The sequence below is a fragment of the Felis catus genome, chromosome A1 (genome assembly GCF_018350175.1).
Source record: "Felis catus isolate Fca126 chromosome A1, F.catus_Fca126_mat1.0, whole genome shotgun sequence".
Taxonomy (NCBI): domain Eukaryota; kingdom Metazoa; phylum Chordata; class Mammalia; order Carnivora; family Felidae; genus Felis; species Felis catus.
The window spans coordinates 81,497,952-81,525,509 of record NC_058368.1 but is presented as its reverse complement, the minus strand read 5'-3'; the positions used below and the strand labels follow the sequence as shown (position 1 = coordinate 81,525,509).

Sequence of the window (27,558 nt, the reverse complement as noted above, 5' to 3'; positions counted from 1 at the left end):
TTACCAGCCGCTGATACCCAAGAGCTAATTAGTTTAGGAAACGGCTTCACTAGCTGCAGTAAATCGTGGTAAGTGATGGCACAGGACCACAGTGGACTAGTCCCTACGGGCTGTGCTGTGCTGAGGAGGCCCCAGAGCGCTGGGAGTGGGTGTCCGGAGGGAGTCCGGCTGGCTCCCTGAAGGTACCCTCCACTCGATTCTAAACGTGTCCGTGGGGCCTTCTTGTAGCCCCCCGTTTCGAGAAGGCGGTACCCTGAAAACCCACGTGCACGTGGAATTCTTTGGGAAGCTGAGGGGGGAAGCGAGAAGAGGCAGCGGGGCTGTTTGCAAAGGCCGCTTGTCTGTCGATTTGAAATTGAACACTTAGAATTCTGAACTTTCTAATATTGTTATCTACTAGCTCTGGGAGGTGGATGGGCCAGCCTTGTGAGACCATTTTAATAGATCCTGTCATCAGCATCTGCTCATGAAAGTTCTTCGTTACATTAGTGTCCCTGAAACTGGAAGGAGGCTCCTTCTGCAGTCTCCAGGTGGCCCAGAGTTCAATGCAAAGTTGTTTTGCACAAAGACATCTGCAAAAATAATTGGCCTCTCCGTTTTGATTTCCTTTCTATTGATTTATGTTAGGGACATTTAATTCCAAACCTTGGAGATGGCCGACATGGTCATTCGATTGCGGCTTTGTAGTGAAGAAACCATTAAGAAAGTGGAGAGGGAGAGTCATACAATTTCCGCTGGGATGAGGGATCGGGGCTAATTTTATTCTGAGATCAAGCTCGTGCCAGCCCTGAGCAGGTCACAGGCCGACACGTAGAGCCCCTGGTGGTGGGCCCCGCGCGGGAGGATGCCGCACGACCCAGGAAGTAGAGCTGCGCGCTGTGTGGGAGGGGGGTTTGGGCGCTGTCCCGAGACGCGGTCCTTCTCTGTTGGAGGGGACAGCTCCAAATACTTCCAGGCACACGTCTCCTCAGACTGTCGTTTGAAATAACTGAGTCCAGTTTTCCAAATGAATTTTGATCTTAAAAAAAAGATGCTGGTTCCTGAGCCCTGGCAATCGGATGACGGACGCTCTGCTTCCCACGAAGCCATTACTGTGTCATTTGGAGGAAGGACACTGATGGGAATAGGAGGCCAGGCCACTTACAAGTTCTCTCTTTGCAAACGGCCAACTGGTGTGCTCAGTGGCTAGCCCCCACCACCGCCCCCCACCCCGGCAAAGGAAGGAAAAACTTGGCTGAGCATAACCATGCAAATATCTACATTAATAAAAACCTAATCTTACAATTTTGTTTTGAACTTGAAGGTTTCAAATTTCATTTCATTTTGAAGGGAGCGAAGCCTCATCAGAGTTTGGTCTTGTTATGGTGTTAGATGCATTTCTCCGCCGTGCAAATTTCACGTCAGGACGCCAGGTCGAGGGTGGCAGTCGCTAAGGGGTGCGTGCCACTGGGGGACTGATGGGGCCACCTGCTGTGGATGCCACTCCTTCTGGAGAAGCTCCAGGTCACCGTGCTGGCTTTGGGGAACGGCTCCTCATGCCGCTGGGACCTGAGGTCATCCCACCCTCAGAGAGCCTGCCCCATCCCCAGTGCTCCCCGTTTTGGGGTCCGCTCCCCTCTGGGCACATGCAGAAGACTGAGACAGGAAGAGGGGGTGGGCCGGGAGCCAGGAGGCAGAGGAGGGGGGAGGGGCCGGGCCAGGAGAGATGGCCATGTAAGGTCTTAGTCACAGCAGTGGCATGGCGGGCTGGCCAAGCCCCAGTGGTAACACCCCACCCAGATTTTCCTTCCCACCTTTCTCCAGCTGCACTTGCACCCCACTTGCACACATCTTCCATCTACGTTGACCCCGTAGCACACCTAAGTACGTGCTGCCAAGTAAAACGAGTCAGCTTCTGGAATATCTCCAATGTGACCCCACAGCCCAGGCAAGGGCCTGCACCCCTGCACCCACCCTCACTTTCCTGCAGACCCTGCCCCCCTCCTCTGAACCCCATCCCCCAGCACCCTGCACCCCTGCACCTGCCCTCACCTTCCTACAGACCCTGCCCCCCCTCTGTACCCCACCCCCAGCACCCTGCACCACTGCACCCTGCACCCCTTCACCCTCCCTCACCTTCCTGCAGACCTTGTTCCCCCTCTATACCCCACCCTCAGCACCCTGCACCCCTGCACCCTGCACCCTGCACCCTCCCTCACCTTCCTGCAGACCCTGCCCCCATTCTGTACCCCACCCCCAGCAACCTGCACCCCTGCACCCTCCCTCACCTTCCTGCAGACCCTGTTCCCCCTCTGTACCCCACCCCCTAGCACCCTGCACGCCAGCACCCTGCACCCCTGCACCTGCCCTCACCTTCCTGCAGACCCTGCCCCCCCTCCTCTGTACCCCACCCCCTAGCACCCTGCACCTCTTTTCAAATACTGGCTGTGTCTGTGGGTGTGGAAGAGGTGGGAACACCATGTTTAGGAGCCGGACCGCTGAGCTCAGGTCATCTGTGACCTCAGGCAGGAGCTGGGACTCCCGGTGCCTCGGTTTCCCCATCTGTACAATGGGGCTGCTGATGCTCATACCCCCGGTGGGAATGAGGATTAAAGGAGTGATAAGTGTCCTATGGGTGATGGTGTCTTCGCGTTGGCATAGACATCTCAGCCCTGGAGAGCATTTCCGTGACTTTCTGGTATTTTCTAGCCATTCCATCCCACTCAAATCTAAGTGACAACATCTCTTCTCCTCTTCCCCAGCCACCCTGTTCTTTCCCTCCCGATTTTATTCTGTCTTGCTGCCCACTGATTTGACTTCTGAAAGTGTTTTAAGATTTTCTCTTCTTCTGTCAACAGGGTTTGGGAGCTGCCTCATTGTACCATTAAGTTCTGATCGCCAGGCAGCATCTACCGGCTCCTCGTGGGCGTCTGAGAGGAGAAGTCAGTGGAAGTTTCCAAGGTGAAGCATCCTCAAGAAGGGAGGCTATTAAGAATTTCTGAAACAGCTTTGCTCTCCTTTGACTGAAATCAGTGTATGTTTTGAGGGTTAAGCAACAAGATTGATGCCTCCTTTCAAAGGGCCAGGTGTCCTTACTGAGCTGTCCTCTGGAGCACCTGACGGATGCAAGCCTCTGGGGTTGGGTCCGTTCTGGAGCCTCTGAGAGCTGCTCGTTCTAAAGCTGCTGCAGCTCATAGTACAAGGCAGGTTCTCGCTGTTTACTGTCTTTGTGCGGTCAGGTCGGAGTCCAAACTTTGATGGCTTTAGTAGCCAGCAGCTTTCCAGGGTGGGCATGAAGAGACTGTAGACAGCCTTCGGGCTTTATCTGAGAGCTATTTACTTACTTGTCGCAGGAAACGTGTGTGTTTTCTGTGGAGAGAGCAGAGAGCTGCCTGCGTGGATGCATCATCTATCAGCCAGCAACTGGAATGTGCTACAGAGCAAGGCCCCCAGGGCTGCCGATTCCACCTCACTGTTTCACGACAGATAGCACTAACCTCTCTTTACCTGGAACGACTAACCCACATGTGGAGAACAGTATGATGGCTGACTCAATAGAGGAAATGGAAACAGACTGTCAGAAGAGGAAACTGACGTGTTTCCAAGTGTGAATCCCTGGGCACAGGGAAGGGGACAGGCATTTGCCTCCTTGAAAGGAGTCGTTTGAGTTTAAGAGAAGGGGAGCGTGTCCGGCTGGGTGTTGTTGACATCTGATGGCTGATGTTTGAAGCGACGGCTGGTAAGTCTGTTTATACTCACGTTATATTCGTAGAGACGGGCCCCTAGGAGCACACGCTGATCCGCAGACGTGTCCTGTCTGTGCGTTGCACACACCAGCCACAGTGCTGTCAGGTGCCTGGGGCACGACCGTCCAGACTGGTGAGCAGCTCTTCACAAAGATCTGATCAAATAAATGGACAAAGCGAAGGGCCCGCCCTGCCCTGGGAGGCTTTGCACCCCCGCGCGAGAGCCCCAATTCGTTGCTGCTACGGCGGGAGCTTCCCCGACACTGCTGCACAATCCTGAGGTATTTTGCAGCGGCTGTGGGTTTTTGAGCTATTATAACTAATTTTTGAGGAATAATATGTGAGACTTGGGTAACTCAACACGTTTTCTGGATGTGAAGGGACAGGCTGAGGACACAGCAAGGCGACAAGTGCCCGGCAGTCCCACCACCCACGCTTGGGTCCAGACCAGCCACGCGGGTGCCTTCCAACACCGCCAGCATCATTTCCCAGCTGACGCCAAGTGGGGGTCCCGAGGGAGAGCCCCTAGCCACGCCTATCAGCCCAGCACCATGGAGGTGATCGTACGCTGTTGTTTTCAGCCACGAAGTTCGGGCTTTGCTGGGCTGCACTGATGTCTGGGTGTAAGATCCGCGGCATAAACATTATGGTCCACGTGAGGAAGGTGGTGTTTGCAGGGTCTCATTTGCCAGAGTAGAGCTGAACCCTGCTCACACCAGAAGGGCTGCTAGAAACATTCACAACTGCATGCCAGCATTGCAGCCATACAGAACTATGCACAACCACGTGCATCCACAATCACGTGACCATCTGACCACCCACAGCCGTGCACGACCATGTACAGCCATCCAGAGCCTTGCACCAGCACTGCAGCCATACACAACTGGCGGGGACTGAACACGGATCTGGATTGCACACTGCCTGGGAGCCAAGTGCAAGCACACCATCACACGCGGAAAAGGGGAGGCAGCTGCGGACAGTGATGTCTGTAACTGCGGAAGGTGGGTGCTGGCCGGGGCGTTCTGGAGCTCCTCCTTGACGAAGGAAAACACTGAGGCTGCTTCGGCCCTCGCGGCCCATTGCCTCCTGGGCTGTTGGCAGCAGAATGGGGGCCCGGGTGTCACTCCTCCCCTGGACGGTGAGTATCACGGGGCGACCAGGCTGAGCGGGCCAGTCCTGTGGGCCAGGGCCGTATGCAGAGGTGTGGGGTCCACACGTGGGGCACTGGCCATGCCAGGAGAGCAGCCCATCGTGAGAGCCTGCGCCCTGCTCTCAGGGGCTCTGGGAAGCCGGCAACACCCATTGTGCCCAAGACAAGATGGGCCCAGGTGCCCTCCGTGGCCAGTGACGGGGACTCAGGTGTGGCTCCTTGGGTCCTGCAGGGTGCAGGGCAGAGTGAGTCGGTTCAGGGGGAAGGTTGTCAGGCTCCCGAGCCCACAGGAGGGGCCTCTGGACCAAGGGAAGGCACAAAAAATCCAGACTTTCCTCCAGTTTGTCCCCATGAGGGGCCAGAGGAGAGCACTGGCCGGTGTCCCACACGCAGTGACATTTGGAGGACAGAACCAGGAGTAGGACCCTTGTTAGAGAGAAGATACCCAAATCTGGCTTGCTTTGCAGAGGCCGCTCAGGTGTGCACTGGTTTGTGAGGACTTTCTTGTTCTCTGCAGACAGAAGTGATGACTCAATTCCTAGTTCATTCAAAACCAAGGCCAGAGGGGCGCCGGGGGGCTCAGTCCGTTAGGCCTCCGACTTCGGTCCGGGTCATGATCGAGGGGGATCGAGCCCCGCGTTGAGCTCTGTGCTGACAGCTTGGAGCCTAGAGCCTGCTAGGATTCGGTGTCTCCCTCTCTCTGCTGCTCCCCTGCGCTCTCTCTCTCTCTCTCTCTCTCAGGTATAAACACTAGAAAAAACAAAACCAGAGCCATGATGTGTGCATCACGGTGCACATGTCAGTGAGACAGATGCACGGGTGTGCCCCGCCCCGACCACCATCACAGCCCCTCCTCCCTGCCCACTTGGCGCCTGGATGGCCGTGGCCGGGGAGCCGCACCATCGGGCAGCTCTCAGGCTGGCGAGGACCTTGGCTGCCGGGCATCTCTTTGTCGTTCTCGGGCAGTGCACAGAGATGTGCAGATGCTGCTACTGGAGTCCGCTCACGAGGCGGCGCTCTGGACTCACACCCGGCACAATCGCCGGGGGCCCGGCCTCACATACCCCTGCGTTCCATCGGGCGGGAGGGGTGCTGCTCTCACTGTCCTCAGGAGCCCGTGTCCGTGGGACCCAACCCTCCAGCGTGGCGGCCATTTGAAAACCAGGATGATGTGTTTGGGCCATGATTTCCTTGATCCCCTGACCGCCCCAGAATTGCTCCTGGGCGTGGCTCGCTCTCCCATCAGCCATGTGTGGGGTTAGTGTGTTAGCTTAAAAGTCAGGCCCAGAGTTGTCAGTGCCCGCCTCCTCCCTCCCGCCGCCATCTGCGCACAGCCGAGCGTCATCAGCCCCGACCCAGCTCCCCAAGGCCCGATGGCGGTGCCTCAAACCTCTGTGCGCAGGTGGCCTGTGGATCCCAATAGATGCAGGACGTGCAGGGCCCAGCAGGCGCCCGCGATGGCAGTTCTCACAAGCTCCCGGCAGAGGTGATGCCCGGGTCCCGGGCCTCACGCTGAAGAACAAGGTGCTAACAGTCGTGGTGTTCACATGAGACTCGGCAAGACGCACAAAGAGGGGAATTGCTGTTGCGGGGCTGGCATGGTGTCCCCTATGCTAGGTGTTTGGGGACAGGTCTGTGGGGACAGGGCAGGGAAGGCTGGCCAGCGAGGTGGCTGGGCCGCGGTGCCGATTCCAGACCCAGGGCCCAGGGGAGGGAGCTGAGGCTGCGTCTTCTGAGAGAGCCTCCAAGGGGGGTTTCAGGTGGAATCTGTGACTTTAAGTCTTCTGCAGCCAGAGGGAATAAGCCATCAGGGCCTGCAGCCACCCTTGTGGGCTGAGAAATTCGTGAAACGCGGTGTCGACGGTGACTTTGTGCTGGCAGAGCCCGGAGTCCGCTGGAGGCCCTCACGGCCACAGGTGGTGCCAGCACGTGGAGGGCGGAAGCCCAGCAGCACCCACTTCTTTCCACCGCGAGCGCACCGTCTCGGCCACGGCCCCTTGCAGAGAGCCCGCAGGTGTGCAGAGCGGGACCCATGACCTCAGAAAACGTCTGCAAGGCTCTTCTGTCAGGAGGTTGGAATGACGCCTATTTATGGAGCTTAGACCTTTAGGGTCCAATTTAACAAAAGAAGGAATCCAGACTCCCAGAAGGAAATTTGGGATTTCAGAGTTTATTTCTTGTCTTCTGTCTTTGCAGCAAGCGACACACAGATTGTTTTCCTGGACTTCACTTTTTAGGTAAAGAATTCAGATTCTTCAGTGATCGTGTTTCAGAAGTTACTGAAACAGACAATATTCTGACCCTTTTCTTCAAGGTACTGGAAGATCCCTAGGGCTAGGGGTGCGGTGGTAACACCCAAGACACATGGGTAATTGTCGCTCGTCCCTCCCACCAGCGTAAAGGCCGTGGTCCAGCTCAACACAAGCGCCCCGTGGACACTCCTGCCGGAGCCGGAGACCATATTGCGCATCTACTTCTGTACAACCCGGGGGGCGCTGAGGTCTGGCTGGAGTTTTGTGCCGCATGTGTGTGTGTGTGTGTGTGTGTGTGTGTGTGTGTGATGAGACCAGCCACCCCGTGACGCAGGACAGAGCATGCTTAACACATCCAGCAAGAGATAATTGTGTTCTGTAAAGAGAAAACACACCCATAGAGGGGTCATTTATTTTAAAAATTCCTAGTTTTGTAACATTAGGAGCCGAGTGGTACCTGTTATGCAGTAATTACGTCCACTGGCGCTGTTTTGCATCCTTCCATTTGAGTAAAAGCTAAAGAATGCTTTTTACTGTGCCAACACACTCTAAATAATGACATATTACCTTTAATTTTCCCATTTGAATTTAAAGTTTTCTTTGGATCAACACTGATTTGTCAGTTATTTCTACATGCAACTTCCACTAAAATATACAGCAGATTCTGAAACAGCTTCACATCACGACTCAGCTGTCACGGGTGTCTTGCCTCTGTCAGTGACGGCCGGAAAGTGCACAGGCTCTGCCTTGCACCTGATTCTTATTTATAAATTCCGCTTCATTATTGCAACAAGACACCGCAGGTAGTGCATTTATGTGGGATTCCTGCCCCCCTTTCGGGTTAAAGTCTCTATGCCTTCAGCCGCAGAGCTCCTGGTACCCCCCGATGGGTTCAATAATCACCCAGAAATGCACTGCACGCTGGGGCTTATGGCTTCCATATATTTAGTGCGATCGTTTTAGGGGGAAAAAAAAGGACTATAATGAAGATTATGTGTGGGGGGAGAAAAAGCTCAGGAAAGAATTAACTATGAAATAATGTAATTACTCAGAGGCTCTTGGACATTTGTTTTTAATATCCAGGAAAATTTCAAAAGTTCTCACAGCCCTCTGTATATGCTCTCTCGGGAGATCTAAGCACCAACTTTGAAAATGCACTTTGGCTGGTTGCGTGGTGGAGACCTGGGGCTAATTTCTTAAAAGGGTTAAGCTGGCATGTTCCGCATTAAATTACCGCCATCATTCAATTCATTAGAAGAGTTTATGGAGTTACAATATGTCTGTAATTTATAGCCTGCTTACTGACAAAGCTTAACGCTAACATACGCCTAATTTGCCAGGGTTATCTCAAGTTCCATTCATCTCCCCCGGTGACAATGCGCATGATTCCATGCTTCACGGACAAGGTACATGCGGTTTCGTATTTAGTGCTATCAATCACAGGGGATTGCCTCTCTCTCCTGCCTCAGCGTTCAAGGTGATTTTTCTGAGGCCTCTGATGAGTGATGACAGGGTGGCCCGGCCACTGGAGGGCGGCGTCCCTCAGTGTCCCCAGAGGGACCTGGGGAGGCCTCGTGTCAGCCGGGTGACACAGTCGTGGCAAAGCCTGGATGTCCTAGCACCACCAGGGCATTTCAACCTGGTGGGGACGGCATCTCATTTACAGGCCGTCCGCACAGAAGCTGGCGGGGAACGCGTTCTCCTGGGTCAAGATTCCCAGGTTCCTGTGTGTGGGGCTTCATCCCTGCCGGCCTGCTGGGGACAGCCGACCCGAGCTCAGGGCCACAGCACCCCCTGACAACAGCGCTCTCCTGGCCGCCGCCGGTTCTCGTGGAACAGCGGCCTTAGAACACATCTTGCAAAGCTTGTGGGCTGTATGAGAGCCACATAGTGAATGAGGTTGTTTAGCTCCTGTGTGTGCGAAGAGCACAGTGTCGACACCCGGGTAGAGACGGGTCTGTGCTGTAGGGTTCAGGACGTGCCGGCACCTTCTGTGTCTCCGGACCGGTCTCGGCTATGTGTGTGCTCACGCTGAGTGCACAGCCGCGGCAACAGGATCCGGGCAGGGTGTTGGGCCTGTGACCCTGTGTTATCCAAATGGCAAATGTTTAAAATAGCACCTCAAGCCTGTAAGTGAACAGAGGTAACCCAGCACACAAAAGCAAATAGTTCTGGCAAGTTCCAGAATTACTGGTAGACGGCAACTCGACTTAATGGAAGGCTTGATTGTATGTGTATTTGCACCTTTTGTGCAGGAGACCAGCCACAACCGTCTGAAGGATGAGCCTTCTGGAAAAGGTCTCGGGTCCAGGGAAGCAGCTCTCACTGGTGATGCACTCTGCCTGGGTCCGTGTGGGCTCAGGCCCAGACCCCAGGATGGCGGGGATCTTCCCTCCTAGACGGTGCTTACCTGCTTTCTTTCCATGTTCTCTTATTAGACCCTCCTCGATAATTTCAGAAGCCGACGCCTGGCATGGCTGCCTGGGGCTGGAGGGGATAGGGGTTGTGGTTCAAGGGCTGTAGGCGGGGTCTCTGCTCCCCAGGACGGAAACGTTCTGCAGATCCCGCCCACGACAGCGTGCCGCACGCTCAGAAATGCCGAGATGGTGGTCTTTATGGTGTGTGGAAGGCCCTGACCCTGGGGTCTTCAACTCACATGACTGGGATCATGATGTCATCACGGTGACTCCAGAAAACCGTGGAAACCACGGGTCCCAGGGGGTGGCCACAGGAGGTTCCTTGTTGGAAATTGAGCAGTTGTCCGCCGTGCTCCTGAGCAGCAAGTGTGGAGTTTCCACACAGGACGGAAAAGCCCGCGTCGGGGGCCTGTTGGAAAGCATAAGTCTGGAGACGTGAGGGCTGTGCATCCTGGGCAGCAGGGCTGATTCCACACGTGTCTTTTCGTCCAGAAGTGGGAGGCATGTTAGACTTTTTCCTGTGACCACTCCTGCTGCTCAGAGCGTCTGTGACACGGGTGTGGGGGAGGGCATGGCATCCACGTCCAGTTTGTGGGGAGAAGCTCCCAGTTATTATGTGGCTAATTAGGCAAGGCCACTGAGCTCCTGGGAGAGCTGTCATGTGAGGCGTCAGTGGTACTTGTACAGATCGGTTTATTACCTTTTGGGAGATTGTAAAGCGAGGCTGCCCCACCTGCAGCAGCTTGCAGTGGCCCGGAAGCTTCTCCTTCGGGTCACAGGGGTATCAGCGCGGTCCCATCCTTCACATTAGCTGCTCATCCCTGCAGAATTGAATTAGCATCAGAATCCCGGGCACATGCAGACGGAGTCCTCCGAGGCTTTCCTAATGTGATCCTGACAAATGGACTTTCACGTACGTGCACGCTCCTTTGCAAAGGATAACGCTCCTTTGCTGGGGACAGCAGAGGGACAGGCATCCGGAGGAATGGTCGGGTCCTTCATGAGACCCGGTTCAGGGGTCTTGTCCCTACAGGCCAAATGAAGAGAGGGGTCTCATCCTGGCTTGCAGTTTGGAGACCCGAGGAGCTAAAAAAGAAAAGATAAAAGGAAAGGGAAGGGAAGAGAAGGGAAGGGAAAAGAGAGAGAGAAAAAAAGAAAGCAATGTTTTGTGGCAGTTTCATGGCAGTAGAGGGCCTGCTCTTTCAGGAACTTAAACTAGAGAAATTTTAGTAAGATGTGTGAAATAGAAATGCACATTTAGCAAGAGAGGAAGCTATGGCATGTCATGTGGGAGAAAGGAATCTTCTAGATTTGCTTCTCTTAACCACGAGCTCAGGTGAGCTGCTCTCCCAGAAGGAGGACAAGTGGACAGACAGAGATGGACAGGGAGAGCATTGTTCGGGGACCGGGCTCCTGTGGTCGTGGAGGCCCAGCCACCACCTGCTGTCTGCAAGCTGCAGGCGCAGGGCAGCCGGGGTGCAGAGGGGGCGTCCCTGTCCAGACCCGACGGCCAGAGAACTAGAGGTGCCAGGAGGACGGGTGCCCCAGCAGAGGCAGAGCGAAGATGCCCTCCCTCTGCCCGTTTGCTCTTTTTGGGTCTTCCACAGATTGGATGGGGCTGCCTGTGTGGGTGAAGGTGTGTCCACTCAGCCCAGCACTGCCGACGCTGGGCTCTTCCGGAAGCGCCCTCACAGACTCGGCACAAATAATATTTTATCAGCCATCCTGGCACCTCTGAGCCCAGCCAAGTTGACACAGAAAATCAATCATCACAGGTGTAGATATTGTTACTTGTTCATTTGTATCTGCTCCCCCCGTGTGTGTACACACAAACACGCACACACGTGCACATGCGTGCACACATACAAGCATGCATGCATACATGAATGCACACACATGTACAGGCACACACGCACACATGCATGCATGCACATGCGCACACATGGTTGATAACACATGCACACATGCATATGTGCACACATGCACAAATACACACACAATGCACACACGGGTTGGTAACACACGCACATGCATGCACATGGGTTGGTCACACACACACGTGCACACACGGGTTGGTAACACACATGGGCACACATGCACACACACGGGTTGGTAACATGCACACGCACACGTGCACTCACGGGTTGGTAACATACACATGTACACGTGCACACACGGGTTGGTAACACACACATGCACACGTGCACACATGCATGCACACACGGGTTGGTAACACACACATGCACATGTGCACACATGCATGCACACACGGGTTGGTAACACACGCGGGCACACACATGCACATGTGCACACACAGGTTGGTGACACATGCACACACGCACACACACAGGTTGGTAACATGCACACATGCACACAGGTTGGTAACATGCACACGCACACATGCACACACGGGTTGGTAACACACGTGCGCACACACGCACACATGCACACACAGGTTGGTGACACGTACACACGTGCACACACACGGGTTGGTAACATGTGCATGCACACACACACGTGCACACACGGGTTGGTAACACACACTGGCACACACACGCACACGTGCCCACACAGGTTGGTGACATGCACACAGTGCACACACAGGTTGGTAACACGCACATGCACATATGCACACACAGGGTGACACACACGCACACACACACAGGTTGGTAACATGCACACACACGTGCACATGGGTTGGTAACACACGTGTGTGCACGGACACGTGCCCGCATAGGTTGGTGACACACACGGGTTGGTAACATGCACACACACGTGCACACACGGGTTGGTAACACACGTGCGCACACACGCACACGTGCACATACAGGTTGGTGACACGCACACACGTGCACACACGGGTTGGTAACACGTGCACGTGCACACACACATGCACACACGGGTTGGTAGCAGCAGAGGGCTCACCGGACTGGGAGCGGTTGGGTGCACTGACATAACACAGGCTCCCACCGCTCACTGATCACATTTGGAGAGCAGGGCATGGTGTTGGTGCCCCACTTACTGTGTCCAGTTTCCACCGCAGTCCCACTGAAGGATCTCACAGGTGAAGCGACTTGCCCGAGGTTGATGGCGCTGCCGTGGTGGAGAAGGCCTGCTGCTGGCAGGGCCATCCTGCTGTGGGTCGCACAGCCCCGGGGCTCCTCTGGTGGCTCTGGCACGTGCAGCCGTGTCGGCACCGCCCCACAGCTGGCCCCCTCCCTCCGGAGCTGACAGTGGCAGTGAGGGGTGGCCTTCTTCAAGGCAAGCCCATCTGAGGCTGTGGGCATCTTGGGGTGCGTGGCTGAGGACCTGGAGTCCCGCCTCTCCAGCCTCCTGGAGGGGAACCTTTGGTGACTAGAAACTGGGGTAGAGATAGTGTCACTGAGCCCGAAGTTCCCAGACCCCGAGGCACTGGGGATTTGGCTGCTTGGCAGGGGAGTCAGCGGTCAGGGAGGCCCCATCAGCCCCCCACGCCCTGCCGTGGGTGGACGGACCCTGAGTCCCGGGTGGTAGCATGGAGCATAGATGGCAGGGAGGCCGGTGGTGGAGGCCAGCCTAAATCCAGAGAGAGACCATGGGGGAGAAGCCGTAGGATTGCTGAGAAATGGTTTAAAAAGTGGAAAAGAAATCTACCCTCAGAAACTGACTTGGTCGGAGACTGAGAGGGGGGAGGGTAGGTATGGCTCTGTGGCTCCCAGACCAGAAATCAGGCCAGAGGAGGGCAGATGTCCTTGGAGGGCGAGTGGTCTGGATACCCTGTGTAAGCTGTCCTCTAGGGGAGCCATGTCCTGGGTGGGGGGGGGGTGGCTGGAAGCTTGGCTGGATATTTCTTGTCCTAGACTGCAGACCGTGTGCAGTTCAGGGAGGGGGCTCCACACAGGGTCTCGCTGGAGGTCCTGAGGACAGCCTGTGGGGCCTGAGGCAGAGCCAGGCAGGTGCAGGCGGGGCCTCTGCTGCTGGCCAGAGCAAAGTGGAGAGCCCCGCCCCCCGCTCTCTGGCTCCCAGGCCAATTTCAGATCACGTGGGAAGCTCTTTCCACGGCCCAGTGGGGACACACACAGATGACAACCAGCCTGCTTCCGAGGCCAAAACTGCGATGTGAGCACAGCAGCCATGGACCACGGTGCTCCACGAGTCTGATGGGGAGGGGCTTTGGGGGCGAGCTGCCCCGAGACAGGGGACTCGACGCCAGTAACGCAAAATGTCTCATTTGCAATTGTGTATTGATTGCATTTCGACTTGGTAACAGTGTGGATATATTGGATTAAATAACCTATTACTCTAAAAAGAAAGCACTGTGGTTCTCATAAATAAGGAAATGCTTTTTGGTTACGCTTGTTTCCCAGGGCTCTGGGCTCAGAGTTGGGATTTCACGTCTCTGGGCCGCCCTTCTGAGAACCAGGGTGGTTTCTTCCAGGAATGACCCTTGCTCGTGTCTCAGCAAGAACTCATTATAGAGCTTCGGAATATAGTATCAAGTTCGTCAGTTCCTGTGGATCAATTAGCTAGGAGAGCACTCATTCTTTTAAAAATAAAACAGCATATTTTTCTATTGCCAAAGTAACACCGGATTTTAAAGTGATAGATGTTCATTTGGGAAATGCCATTAGTGTTAAGAGAACAGAAAATAAGTTCTTGTATTTCTGTCGTCGGAGCCCAACACGGAACCCCTGGTTGGAGACAGGAAGGGCATCTCAACAGCTTTTTCAGGTGAATGTGGATATTCGTTGAGGCCGCACTAAACCGCAACGTGTGGCGGCTTCCTCCAGGGTGTTTATGCGGTGGGGTCTAAAACCCTCGCGGTGAGCTGTTCCCACGCTGTCACGTTAGAGCCCGTTGCTCTGTCTTGGGCTCTGAGCACATCTTTTGCCCGTTTGGCAGAAGAGTGACGTAGATTTTCCAGGTGTTGACACACATCGTCATGCAATATCAGAAAAGATCACCTTCCTTGGTAGCCCCACTGACCTCGCCAGAAAAGATGAGACACCGTTAGGAGGCAAGTGTGTCAGGCTCAGGGGCACAGATCCGTTTTCTTTGGTTTTTGCTTGAAAGGCCACATGGTAACTGCCAGCTTCTCTCCTTAAAGATCCAGGCAAGCACTGCCCTTTTCCCCGGGACAATGTCTCTGCCCAACAGCCGGGTCTGAACCTTGAGCTGCCGGTGGGTCTTTTAAGGAAGAGGGATGTTCCACGAGGGAGCGGCCAGTTCGCTTGCAGCTCAGACGGCGGCACGGTGTCCTTTTCCTCACGGTAGCGCGGCTCTCTCGTGCCGTGTGCACACGTGTGCCTCGTGCACGGCACTGCCGATGTCCTACGAAGAGCCTTCGTGGAAAACCCGGACTCTGGACTGGGTGCAAAAGGACAGTGCGGGGCTCTTGTTTAAGGACAAATGAAGAGTTTTGAGATGGGGACTGCACAGCATTGGCCGCGCGCTGGCCCTTCTGCGCACTGAGGCCACAGGGGTGCTCGGGTGTCTCGCCTGGGAGGCTAGCCCCGCGTTCTTGTGCGTTCAGACTTCATAAAATGACTTCATCAAGCACATTGTTAAGTGCAACTGGCATTTTCTGGGCCTGCTCTGAGGGTGATGGTGGCCAGCACAGTGATGACACCAGACACTTGGGTGCCGCTGCCCTGGTTCACCCTGAGGTCCCCGAAGTTGACCCGCTGTTGCTTTGGGGCGTCGGTGCAGATGTCCACATGGTGAAAAGGCCGGGAGCATCTCAGCGTTGTCGGGAAAACAACTCCAACCTTGCTGACCCCCAGAAGGTGCTGGACACCCCGGGGTCCCATGGCCACACTCTGGGGAGAGCCTAGGGCAGACCCCTGGGTTCCAGAGAGAGGGAAAGACGGGCTGAGAGAGGGCTAAGTGGGGAGCCAAACACGGGAAGGCATTTCATTTTATGTGTTTTCTTTTTATCTTTTCCTTAGAAGGCATACTTTAGAATCCGTGGTACTTAATTCTACTTTATGTTTTTATAAAGGGCCAAACGGGGTGTTGCACTGACTTTCCCGTCACCGTCCTCAGCCGGCACGAAAGTCCCCTGGGAGTGTCCCCTGCTGTCTGCCGGTGGCTGAGTCCGGGTCACGTAGGTCCCCGTATTGTGCTGATGACCTCGTATGTCCAAGCCCGGCCATCTCCTCCTCAGACGGCCAGGGGGAAAGTGCAGGCGCGTGTGCGCCTGCAGGACGGGAACCCGGATGGAGAGGCAGGGCCCTGGGAGCCCCCGCTGGGCCCCGGGGCTGTGTGAAGCCACCTCTTGGGAGCCTGAACTAGTTGAGGGCCTCTTCCCAGCAGCCGGTCACAGCCGGTCTTGTCCAAGAACCACTTCAGCCCAGCAGTGAAAACAGACCCTCCGCCCTCTGAGATGGGGGGAGAAAGCCCAGGCTCCCTGCAAAATAAAAGACTAGGCAACATCTTTCACTTCTGCTGGAGCACGGAGAAGACTCATTAAAGAGAAGATAAAAAAAAGAAATCCCATCCAGTGCTTTTGACCAGGCGGGCCTGCAGGACAAAAGGCCTGGTCGTGCGCCGCTCCCCGAGGGCTGGGGCCGGGTCCTGGCTGAGAGGCCGGCTGCGAAGGCGCTTCATTATTGGTACATTTTCCTGCTCGGGGCTCCCGCTTTGGCAGCCTTATGCCAGCACCTGTGTGCGCAGACCTGGGCCCGGACATCCCTGCAGATGTCACAGCTCTTTTGTGGGATCTCCTATTAGTGGCACTTAAGAGGCAGGGGCCAGGACGGCTTTGCTAAGCGCGGGATGGACACAAACATTGTTCCCGCTGTGAGCGAAGGGTCACACGGTTTCCCTCGCCTCTAAAGCCGAGCCAGATAATTGCTAGTGATTAGCAATTTTAATTACCAGGTGCGAGGTCAGGACCCCCTCCTGTAATTGGGTAGGTTGTTAGCAATCGTGTAGATGTGACCGGGGACTGTATTTTACCAATATGCTCTGGGTCTCAGAAAGTTAATTAAATTAAAGCAACTAAAAATCACCAGAGGCGGCCTGGATTCGGATGAGCCAGACAGAAGTTTTTGGTAAAAGTCGTGCCAGGAACGGGTCTCAATGAAGCCGAGTGAGGCGCTGACTGCCCTGTGCCCGCGGCACACCTGTGGCCCGAGGGGCGGCCCGGCCAGCGCCTTCCTGCGACGTCCGTCCCTGGTTTGGGGGGCCGACTTTCGAAGGTCGTAGGGCCACAGTGAGCAGCCCTCACGTCTCCCGGGTTCTGCCGGGGAGGGTGTGAACGTGACCTCACAGCACCCCACAGACCCCTCCCCATTCCTTCTCCTGAGCTTGTCTGGCTCACGACCAGCTTGCCCGGCTGTCTACTTGGAGTTGACGGGTGTCTCCGAGTAACAGGAGCAAGAAGAGCCTCTGGAAGTTTCCCTGGCATCACTGTGGCCCCGGATGCCGTCTGAGGTGCACGCGTCTCTCCGGGCGACCCCAGCGTCAGCAGCAGGGCAGGACCTGTGGGCAGCAGCGTGTGCTCACGGTGGGCGCGCTGGCCGCGGGCGGCTCAGCAGAGGGCTCAGCAGTGAGAGCCTGACGGTCGAGAGCAGGGTCCCCACTAGGCTCCGAGGAAGGAGAACGGGGAGAAGATGGGCTCACCTTGGCCGTGATGGAGCACAGGCCTGCTCACCGTGGCGCCCGCTCTCTGCCCCTCTGACTGGCCTGCTCAGGATGGGGGTGGGGGGCTGCCTGGCCCGGCTCTGCTCGCCCCGCCCCGCCTGTGCAGCAGAGGCAGGTGCGGGGCGAGCCTCCGGCCCCAGTCCTGTTCCAGCCTCGGTTTTCTTGGCACTGTTCTTAGCAGCTTTAATTAAAAGTATTTTCCTTTCACGGCACACTTATTATGCTCCTTGGCCACAATGCGGGACCCTTGCTGCAAGTGCTAACTGTGGCAATTCATTCCGGCGGCTCCCACTCCCGCAGGAGGCTTTGGGGCTTCCAGAAGGAGAGGCCAGGCGCCCGGTGTGTGTGGGAGGGGCCCCTCGGGGTGGGGCGGGCTCTTGGAAAAGCCTGAGGCTCGGGGACAATGACCCAGGGAAGCTTCTAGCTGGTTGGATGCCGCTCGGGAGTTCGCGTGAGCCGTGCAGGGCGGCTGGGCCCAGATGCCGGCGCCCACACTTGCGTGCGAGTCCAGGAAAGCGGAACCGGCCAGGTTTCCCAAATGGGACAATGTTTCCAAAGCTGACACTCAGCAAACCAACCACTTCCTCACTCACGAAGTGTGACGATGGTGTGTGCGGCCTCCTCTGAGAAAATGGGGGGAGGTGTTAGCGCTCTGTGAGTTTACCACGCCTGCCGTGGAGACGCGCTGTCACAGGTGCCTGTCATTTTACACACGTGTGTTCTAGCGTGTCGCACGTTTACACTACATGTTACAGGTGCCGTCCGCGCACGCCGCGATGTGTGTTGTGTGCGATATTACCTACATCTTTGCGTGGGCTCCTCACACGCGGGTTACACGTACCGCACGTGTGCATTACGTGTTGTGTCTGTGACATTCATGCGCGACGCTGCTATGCTTGCATGTTGTACTTCTTAGACGCACGACAGAACACGGGTGTGGGTTTTTTCCATGAGTGTCGTGCACACCTCACACGTACCTTACGTGTGCTGTGTTCGTGTGCCGTTGCTCTCTGTGCCTGTCGTAGGTGAGCGTGCACGTGTTATTCACAGGCACATCTGTGTGCACGCGTGTACTTCACGTGTGTGTGTGTGAAGTTCACACTAACACGAGGCCTAGGTGTCGGTGGTCCCGTGAGGAGGGGGCTGCTCACTGGGGCTGAGACACAAAACTGCATCCTCCTTGTGTGTCCCTCACCCACACTTGCTCCTAGCTGTGCCGGACATTGTGCATGCTTTCGCCCCCAGGGTCACCCGGTGGTCTCACGGTGCCCCCCATGGGTGGTGCACAGACCCTACGTCCCCCCCACCCCACCCCAGACTGCCCCCTGGGCCTGGGCACCGTGCCAGGTCTGTGTCCACGCGGCTCCTTCGCACCCACCTGGAGAGGAGTGCCATCCACTTCCCGGTGTTTTGGCCCGCAGGGCTGTGGTGCTCCGGAAACCACGTCACCGTGCGTCTCAGCCAAGGGAACAATGAGTGCGTCACCCTTGTTGGCGACAGCACCAGCGTCTGTAGAAAATGCTTCTCCCTTTCCTTACGCTCGACCCGGTGATCCTTAGAACCACTTTGCAGGACAATGAAAGCAAGACCTGGAAATGAGGGTGTGGAGCTCCTGTCCAGGTGCCGTAGGCAGCCGGACCCGTCCACACGGAGGGGGTGTGAGCAGCCGGCTGACTCGGAGTCCTGGCCCTTATTGTCCTCCAGAAAAGTCCCTGTCTGGGTGGGTGGCAGGGTCCTAGTGTCCAAAGGGGAGAGCAGGAGGCTTGGGGCGGGTCCTGGATGGCTCTTAGTGCGCAGGGTGGCAGCGGCGATGAGGCCCAGTGGACACCTGCCAGCTTCCCAGTGCACAGAGGCCTGGGCCCCACGTGGACAGCCACCAGCTGAGTGGCAGGGACTTGAGTCTCCCCACGCTGGTGGAGGGGTTGTGGTGTGGTGTGGGCAGTGCCCGTGGTCAAAGCAGGTCCTGGGAGAAGACCGCGGGAGCACCTGTTCGTCAACAGCCTTACTTTATTCTGTAACTTTTCATTCAGAAATCACCTCAGATTTACAAAATAATTTCAAAACTAAAGCGTTCTCGCCTACCCTTCACTCAATTCCCCCAAGTGTCACCGTCTCGTAGAATCACAGCTCGATATCAACATCAGGCAGTTAGCACCGGTACATTCTTGCTGGTTAATCTACGGACCCGATTCAAAGGTTGCCACCCTCCTCACAAACGTCCCTTTTCCGTCCTGAGAGCTGGCCTCGGGCCCCATGTCTGCGTGTTTCTCTCATCGGAGACCATTCCTTCGTACACGTTTGTCTTTAATGACCTTGGCGGTTTCGCAGAGGGACGGCCTGTGATTTTCCAAAACATGGCTCAGTTGGGGTTTGCCTGGGGCTTCCTCACGAATAAGCCCGAGTTTGCGTCTTTGGCCAGAAGTCCACCCAAGTGGGGCCTGAGGGGTGCCCGGTGCCCAGGTGTCCCCCCCTGGTGAAGGCTGCTTCCGTCAGGTGCTCAGGGCCCTGCCTGCCAGTTGTCTCCACTGTGAACTTGTGCTTTTCCTCTTGGTAACCAGTAAGTATTTATGGGAAGATATTTTGGGACAAGGCAAATAGCCCGTTCCTCGTTATATTTTCACCTACCAGTTTTTGCCGGCATTGATGGCTCTGGCTTCGACAATTATCACCGTGTCGCTTGCCAAGTGTGATTTCTATTTCCATCATCGAGTCTACATTTATTAGTTAGATTCCGCGGTAAGAGCTTCCCTTTCCCCTTATGTATCAACTATTTATCTGTATCAGCCTAAGCCCTTGGGTGTTTATTATGTCCCATGGGACACAATCTGTTATTATTATGGTTGAAGTGGTCCCACATTTGGCCGTTGGACGCTCCTTCAGTCGAGAGCTCTTACTTTCTAGTCACATGTTGTGGCAATTTGCTCTGATTCCAATTTTCTGACTTCTCCACTGTGATCCACACTGTGGGCTCCCCGTTCAGGCCCACACTCCCGCCGGAGGCGAGGCGGGCGTTGCACCCGTCAGCTACCCTGGACAGAGGCCCTGGCCTCTGCACCCCTGCCTGGCACAGACTGAGCCCGGGAGCCCCCTGCCTCCCGCAGTCCAGTGCTGCCCTCAGTGTGGCCGGGTCCCCTTCCCTTGAGGACGCCTGCAGGAAACAGCCCTGGGGAAGCTTGCACTTCAAAGTGCCGTTTTCGGGGAGAAAAGCCCACAGAGCCGGAGGATGCCGTGAGGGGAGGAGGCCGGCTGGGCGGGAGGGAGCGGGATCTGAGCTGGTGTTTGGCGCCCTCACCGCGCCAGAGCCATTCGGGGCCTGCCGTGGACCGAATCCAGCCTGCGCTCGCCCTGAGTCAGGATGCTGTGCTGTCCAGATGAAGGATTTGGGGAAAACAGCCCATTAAAGTAACAGAACGTCCTTTCCTGTTGTGTAAATACAGCCTGAGCCATCTGCTCTGGTGTGTGTGTGTCTTTTCACTGCCGCCAATATGGTGGAGGATGCTCTCCAAGGTTTCCATGAAAAGTAGCTTTCGTCCCATTTTTAAAAAGAGTGAAATAACCCTCCACACACCACAGGCCCAGGAGGCCGCGGGCTGGGGCCGCCCAAGAGCTCTGTCCTTGAGAAATCTTGAACCGAGTTAGGGAACGACCGTGCGCCCTGTGGGGGGACTGTCACAAGCGTTCACGCCGTCTGGGGCGGGCGCCCTCTGGAAGGTGCCAGAAGAACACAGCGGGTCGAGTGCCCAGAACGCGGCTGTGCCGGGACCCGAAGCCTCGCGGGCAGACGTGAGAGGAGGCGCTGGGGCTATGCGGGGTGGACGCAGGCCCGGCTTGGGGTGCTGGGCAGGGCACTGGAACAGGGTGGGGGACGCCTGGGGCCCAGGTGTGGTCCTCAGAGAGTCAACACACGTGGCCGCATCTGGACCTCCTCTCCCGGGCCCTCTTCCAGAGGCTGGGGGACCGGCTCAGGGACGTAGGTGGGGAAGCCCGGGGAGGGGCCGGCTCCGGGCGCAGAGAACCCTGACGTGGGACTTTGGGTGCAGAGAACCCTGACGTGGGACTTCTGCTGGTCCTGTGGCCGCAGATCTGGAGCAGGGGATGCCGTGGGGCCGTGGCTGTGGCTCCACACGATAAGGGAACTTCAGGGCTTTAATGGGTCCCTTGATGAAGGTGAGAGGGCACTGAGGGCCGCGAGCCTCCTGAACCTGTTTGGGGCCCTGACTGCATGCGAGGCCTTGGCTTCGGTGGCTCCACATTTCCCCATGTGGCCTGGAGAGCTGCTGGTGGAGTCGCCTCGGTGGATGTTTCCAGAAGAAATGACAGACCGTCACTCGGGAGCCTAAAGTCAAGGCACTAAACTGGTACTGCCTGGACAAGCCTGGTCTGCCCCTGCCCCACCCTCCCGGGACCCTCCATGGAAGCCCTTCTGCCTTGAGGGTCCCCAGCCTGCTTCGGGGTGACGCCCAGGCCATGTTCTCCAGGTTCTGGGCTTTTGGGACGGAGTGTGTGTGAGAAAGGGACGGACGCTGTGCACCAAGCAGCTTTGAGGTCCGGCGCTGCCCCCTGGCACATCCTGTCTGACAGGGGGTGAGCAATCAGGGTGCAGGCGCTGGGAGGAGGTCATGTCTGATGGGGGGACAGATACCTGGCTTGGGGCCCATGTGGGCCCAGGCCGGCGAGCCACCAAAGCCCAGCTGGGCCTCTGGGGCCTGCTAGAACCCTCTGGAACCCGTTTCCGTGCGGGTGGACCCAGGTCTGCACCCATGGCCGTCGTCGCAGGCTCTGTGGCCCATTCCAAGTGGCCTCGGAGTTCTGGGGGTGAAGGCTGACCTTGGCCATGGTGTGGGCGTGCAGGCTGAGTGGAACCACTGGGGGTGGGGGATGTCCATGCGGGCTGGCCTCTCCCTGGGAGCCCAGGGAAGCAGTGGGACCTGACTCACGTGGCTGTCACGGCCTCACTCTGTGCGGCTGCGTCCAGGCCTGAGTGCCCGGAGTCACCAGCAACCAGAGACAGAGATGGGGCCGGTACGGTGGTCTGCCGGGGTATCTCGTGCCTCCCACAGGCCTGTGTGGACATGGCCCCCATGGTCAGGGTGCTGGGATGGGGGAGAGGACCTGAAAATCAGGCCACCGCATTTCATGGTTTTCGGTCACCTAAGAATGAGGGAAACAGACATCCTGACCCATTTCTGGGCCTCATCCCCTGTGCACCCCCACCCTGAGGAGGAGGCGGGCCCTCGGCGGTGAGGATGGGGGGTGTTGGGAGAGTGCACAGGGCCGGTGGTCCTGGCAGCAGTGGCCTTGTTGGCGCGTCGGGTGGCCTGGGACGGGCGTTCATCCTTGTCCGCCATGGGCGCTAGGGCCGAGCAGCAAGGGAGCCACGCGGGGCTGCGGTGGCCTTTGGCACATCTGGTCTCCTGTGGGAGTGCAAGCATATTCTTCCCTCTTGATGTGGGGGGACAATGCTTGGCCCTCAGAACGTCCAGCCCTCGAAGCCCCACCACCTTGTCGCCAGGGGGAGGGGGGGCGGGGTGGTGAATGGGGGCGTGGCCCCGTCCCTGGTTGGGGGTAGATGGGTGCATGTCCTCGAAGGCTGTCTTGCTGAGTTTGGAAATACTGCCCTGTGGCTCAGGGTGACCTGGCATCTGCTGGGCTCGCAGGCCACGGCACGGGCACTGCCAGCAACCCACGTGTCCCCGGCCACGGGTGGATGGAGGTGGATTTGAGGCCCGGCCGTGGGCCTCACATGCCATTTCCTGCCCTCACATGCTGAGGTGGCTCTTTTCAGGAAATATCGTGATGACTCATAGGATTGAAAATAGTGACGTCCTACAGCAAGCCTCTGTAACCTCCTCCCGTGACAGGGACACTTATGGCCTTGTCTCTCAGTACAGCGCTGGGCCACGGGCAAGGACAGGGCATCTGTGTGTGTGTGAACACACGTGTGGTCTTGGCCCGAGAGCCAGTCACGCACACCCAAAGCCTTGAAGTCTTGCTTGGTAGACAACCAATAAACTGTTCTGTATTTTGGGATCTGCTATTGACTCATTGTAGGAAACTCTGCGTGTCATTAAGTTCTGGGAGCCAAAATAGACATAAAATTTACATTCAGATTATATGTATCTTCAGTACATTCAGAAGTGTGCTTGAATACTATAAAGTCTCGCTTTGCTTATGTGCGATTGAAGCCTATTCTAGTTTGTTATAAAATTGTTTCTGGAGAAGAGATCGTCAGAATGCTGAGGCCATGGTGCAGAGATATGTTGGCACAGAGGAAGAGGAGGGGGAGGAAGAGAGGAGGAGGGGGAGGAGGGGGAGGAGGGGGAGGGGGAGGGAGGAGAAGGGAGGAGGAGGAAGGGAAGGAGGAGGAGGGAGGGGAGGAGAGGAGGAGGAGGAGGGAGGATGAGAAGGAGGGGGGAGGGGGAAGGGAGGAGGAGGGGGAGGAGGGAGGATGAGAAGAAGGGAGGGGGAGGAGAGAGGAAAGGGAGGACGAGGAGGAGGAGGAGGGAGGAGGACGGAGGACGAGAAGGAGGGAGGGGGAGGAGGGAGGAGGAGGGAGAGGGAGGAGGGGGAGGAAGAGGGGGAGGAGGCAGGAGGAGGGGGAAGAGGCAGGAGGAGAGGGGGGAGGAGAGAGAAGGAGACGGAGGAAGAGGAGAGAGGAATTGGAGGAGGTGGGAGGGGGAGGAGGGAGGATAGAAAAGAGGGAGGAGGAGGAGGGAGGAGGAGGGAGGAGGGGGAGGAGAAGGGAGGAGGGGGAGGAGAAGGGAGGAGGGAGGAGGAGGGAAGAGGAAGAGGGGGAGGAGGAGAGGAAGAGGAGAGGAGGGGAAGGAGGAGGGAGGGGGGAGGGAGGAGGAGGGGGGAAGGAGGGGGAGGAGGAGAGGAGGAGGGGGAGAAGGGAAGAGGGAGGAGAGAGGACGAGAAGGAGGGAGGGGGAGGAGAGAGGAGGAGAAGGGAAGAGGAGGAGGGAGGAGGAAGAAGGAGGGGTCTCGAGGGTGTGAGGTGGCAGCAATGGGGCGCTAATGAGAGGGTAGCAGTAGGGAGACATGGATGTCTAGGAGGTAGCCTTCCAGTGTTTTAGTGTCACTGTCAGTCCCTGTGCCTTGGCCCCAGATGAACCCTGGTCTCCCGGTGGAGCCACGGGCACCAGGAGGCCACGCCAGACGAGCTCCCTCCCGGCAGTTTCCCCCGCCCCCCAAAGCCAGAGGTGGGTTTGGGGTGACTTTGACCTTAACTCTGCTTTTCGTCAACTTTTGTAGGTTGAAGTTCGACCCCTGTGTTGTTGGAACACAGATCTGGGCTACTTTATTGATACTAGTTACCTGCTGTGCGTCTGAGCGCCTCCCGGCCTCCTTGCTGTGCTCTGAAAATGCAGGTATTGTGCGCCGGAATTATAATCTCGCTGTGATAATACGCCTGTATTGATTCAACAAAATGAGTTGTCTATTTTGTTTTCACTTCGACATCTTGAAGAAGGAAAGACTGACAATCAGAAACATAAATATTTTGGACTTCACATCTTGTGGCATGAAAATTTCTTAAAAAGTGTAATAATTGCAAAATAAAATTTTACCGGGAAATGCAATGTGTTTGAACCCGGAGGATGAACTTCTCACAAAAAGCACTTATTCCAGAGCAGTGTTAACATGTTACAACCGCCGGAGCACCTAAAAGGCAGAAAATAGACAGCATTAAAGGCACAACAATCCAAATATAAATATGGAGACACTGCGGCCCGGAGCTGTGCGTGTCTTTACGTGTTACAAGAAATAGATAAAAGGTGGTATCTTCACACTGTTCCACTCCGGAGAGGGTCTCTGGGCTCCGAGGGGCTCCTCCGACGTGCCTGTGCTGTTCCACTCACACCCCGGGGGGCTGGGTTAGGGTCTGACCCCACAGGTTCACACCAGTTTGATGTTTCTGGCATGTTCGCATTCACTGGAATAGTCTGGTTTCGGTTGAATTTCAGTGCTCACTTACCTTTCCTGTATGTAATGGGATATTTTGATAAAATCACTCCATTGACCAGGTTTATTTCCTGTTCAAAGAAAATAAGTACTTTTGTAAAAAAAAAAAAAAAAAAAAATAGGAAGACGATTTTCTTCAAAAAGACCATGGCTGTGTTTTCTTAACAGATCTCACCTCCTCTGGTGAATCCCATCACCTCTTGGAGATGTGTGAGAATCGCAGGTCGTGGTCAATCCCATGACTGTCTGGGTTGGGACTGTAGGGATTTTTGCTTCTGAGAATCACCGTCTGATGGCCTCTGCTCCGGCGGGCCCAGGAAAGGGACAGAAGGGCGGCCACTGGCTGGAATGTCGGGGGAAAGTGTGGCCAGCATCCACACCCCTCATTTTGGCTGCAGCACCCAGTCTGCGTGTGGGGAGCCACCCTTCCCCTGCCGGCCGCGTGGGTCTGCTGAGGTTGACCCCACGCCGGCTCCAGGGTGGGCGGGAGGCTGGCAGAGCCGCGCACACCTGGGTCCACTGCGGACCCAGGGGAGGCCCAGGGCTCCAGGCCTGCTTGTTGGGGTGGTGGGAGCCGTCAGGAGAGGGCGGCTTCAAAGCCAGAACTTCAGCCTCGCTGAAAACTTGCAAGAGAAGTACTAGTGAGTCCAAATTCTCCGGGTTCCCCAAACGACATCCTGCCAGATTTGCCTGACCTGTCTCCTGCCCTCTCTCCGTCCTCGTGTACATTCGCGTGCACACAGCACGTGTTTTCTGTCCAGACCATTTGAGAGTGAGAACTGATAGAGCTGGAGGGCCCCGAAGCTTGGAAACGCTGGTGACCCTGCTCGTCCTGTGTGCGGCAAGCCCAATGAGAGGGAGGCCAACACAGATGACACTGCCGGGTCCTCATTGTTTGAACGCCCTGATCCAGCCATGCCTGTTGCTGGCCTTCGCAGGTACATGAGCCAGGGCATTCCACTTCTTTCTTAAGCCAGTTTGAACCAGGTTACCGTTGCTTACGTTCAAAGTCCCACAGCCCAGGAATTGAGACCTCAGGGCTATCACGGGGCAGAGTTAGGGGTGCAAACCCAGGGGTGGTGTTGAATGACCACTGAAGACGAGCCATCCCTGTCACATGCTTCCCGCATCCAGCCTCCAGCAGAAAAGACGGTCAATAAACTATCGAATCAGTGTTTGTCTACCGGGCAAGCAATCGCACGAGGTCCATTCCTGTTCACGTCCTGGTGTGGAAACTTCCTGTGATCAAAATTTGACCCAAACAGGATTCATTCTTGAGACAGACAGCACGCGGCTCACCTGCGCTCACGTTCCCGGCGACCCGGCTGGCTCGGCCCACACAGCCGTCACACCGGAAGACCCTCCCTTCCGCACTCTGTTCCACTCTCGTGGCCACAGCCTGGTGCCCCCTTCTCACGGCACAGACCCCACTGAGGTGTGTCAGTGGTAGCCACAAAGGCGGGGAAGTGGACTTTAGTGGCCGTGTCCTGACAGAGGCCATGCCGTGGTAGGTGGTGAGGGTAGCTCGTCCAGTGGCAGGGAGAGCGATACCCCCTCCAGACGCATCTTGCTGTGCTGTTATAGTTTGTAGATAACCGTTTTCCTTGTGCGGGGTAGCACCCCACCATTTAAGAAGGATGGCAGGGAAACGAGAAAGAAAGAAAACATTTCTGCTCCAAAATGGAAAGGACTATATTTATCTTTTAAGGAAAGTTTGAAACTGGAGATCTGTGAGCTGTGCGGGCTTTTGGGAGGGTGACTGTCCTGTCCCGCAGGGGAGGGAGGGGCACAGGCACTACTGTGAAAATGAAGAAACGCCGGAAATCGTGACAGAGAGGGGCTCCGTTGGCCCCGAATCCTTAGCTGGAGATTGATTTGGAATATTCGCCGTTTCTTTTCTTGGCCCACCTCCCTGCAAGCTGAAACCAGGCAGAAACCCTGCAGGGAATCTTACAAGATCTCTGCTGGCCATTGTTCACTCTGCAGTGGGCTGACCCGTCACCCTCCATGTCTGGTGACAGGAAGGCCATGCGCCTGTCAGACACCTCGTCTCTTCTCGTCTCTTCTGTGACTGGAGCCTGTCCGCACTCTCCTGCCGGAATGGGAAGGGCTCACCACACTCATCCGTCTCAGCTCCGCCTGCTCCTCGCCTTTTCTTTGTAACAAAAGCCCACAACACACTTAATTCTCAGATAATATCTAACTCAATGTTTTCAATGAATTAACATCTATGGCACAAACCAGTTTGTTTGTTTGTTTGGAGGAAGGGGGTTATTTAGGGCAAGAACACATTTGCTGGTCTAGTCAGTGGAGAGAATAAGCAATGTGGACACTTTGGCTCAGCACCATCTCTGTGTATGTGTGTGTGTGTGTGTGTGTGTGTGGTTGTGTGAGTGTGTACAGATGTGTATATGAGTGTGAATGTGT

At 56.2% G+C, this 27,558-nt stretch overlaps 1 long non-coding RNA gene across 1 annotated transcript in view; it reads left to right on the top strand.

Annotated features, from left to right (window-relative positions):
* LOC123384996 overlaps positions 1 to 25,095 on the top strand; it is a 33,222-nt gene extending 8,127 nt beyond the window's left edge. Inside the window, exons 2-3 of the long non-coding RNA XR_006596890.1 lie at positions 2,838 to 4,726; positions 24,424 to 25,095. This is a non-coding gene — a long non-coding RNA (uncharacterized LOC123384996). The remainder of the gene's footprint in view (positions 1 to 2,837; positions 4,727 to 24,423) is intronic.
* Positions 25,096 to 27,558: the final 2,463 nt, after the last annotated feature.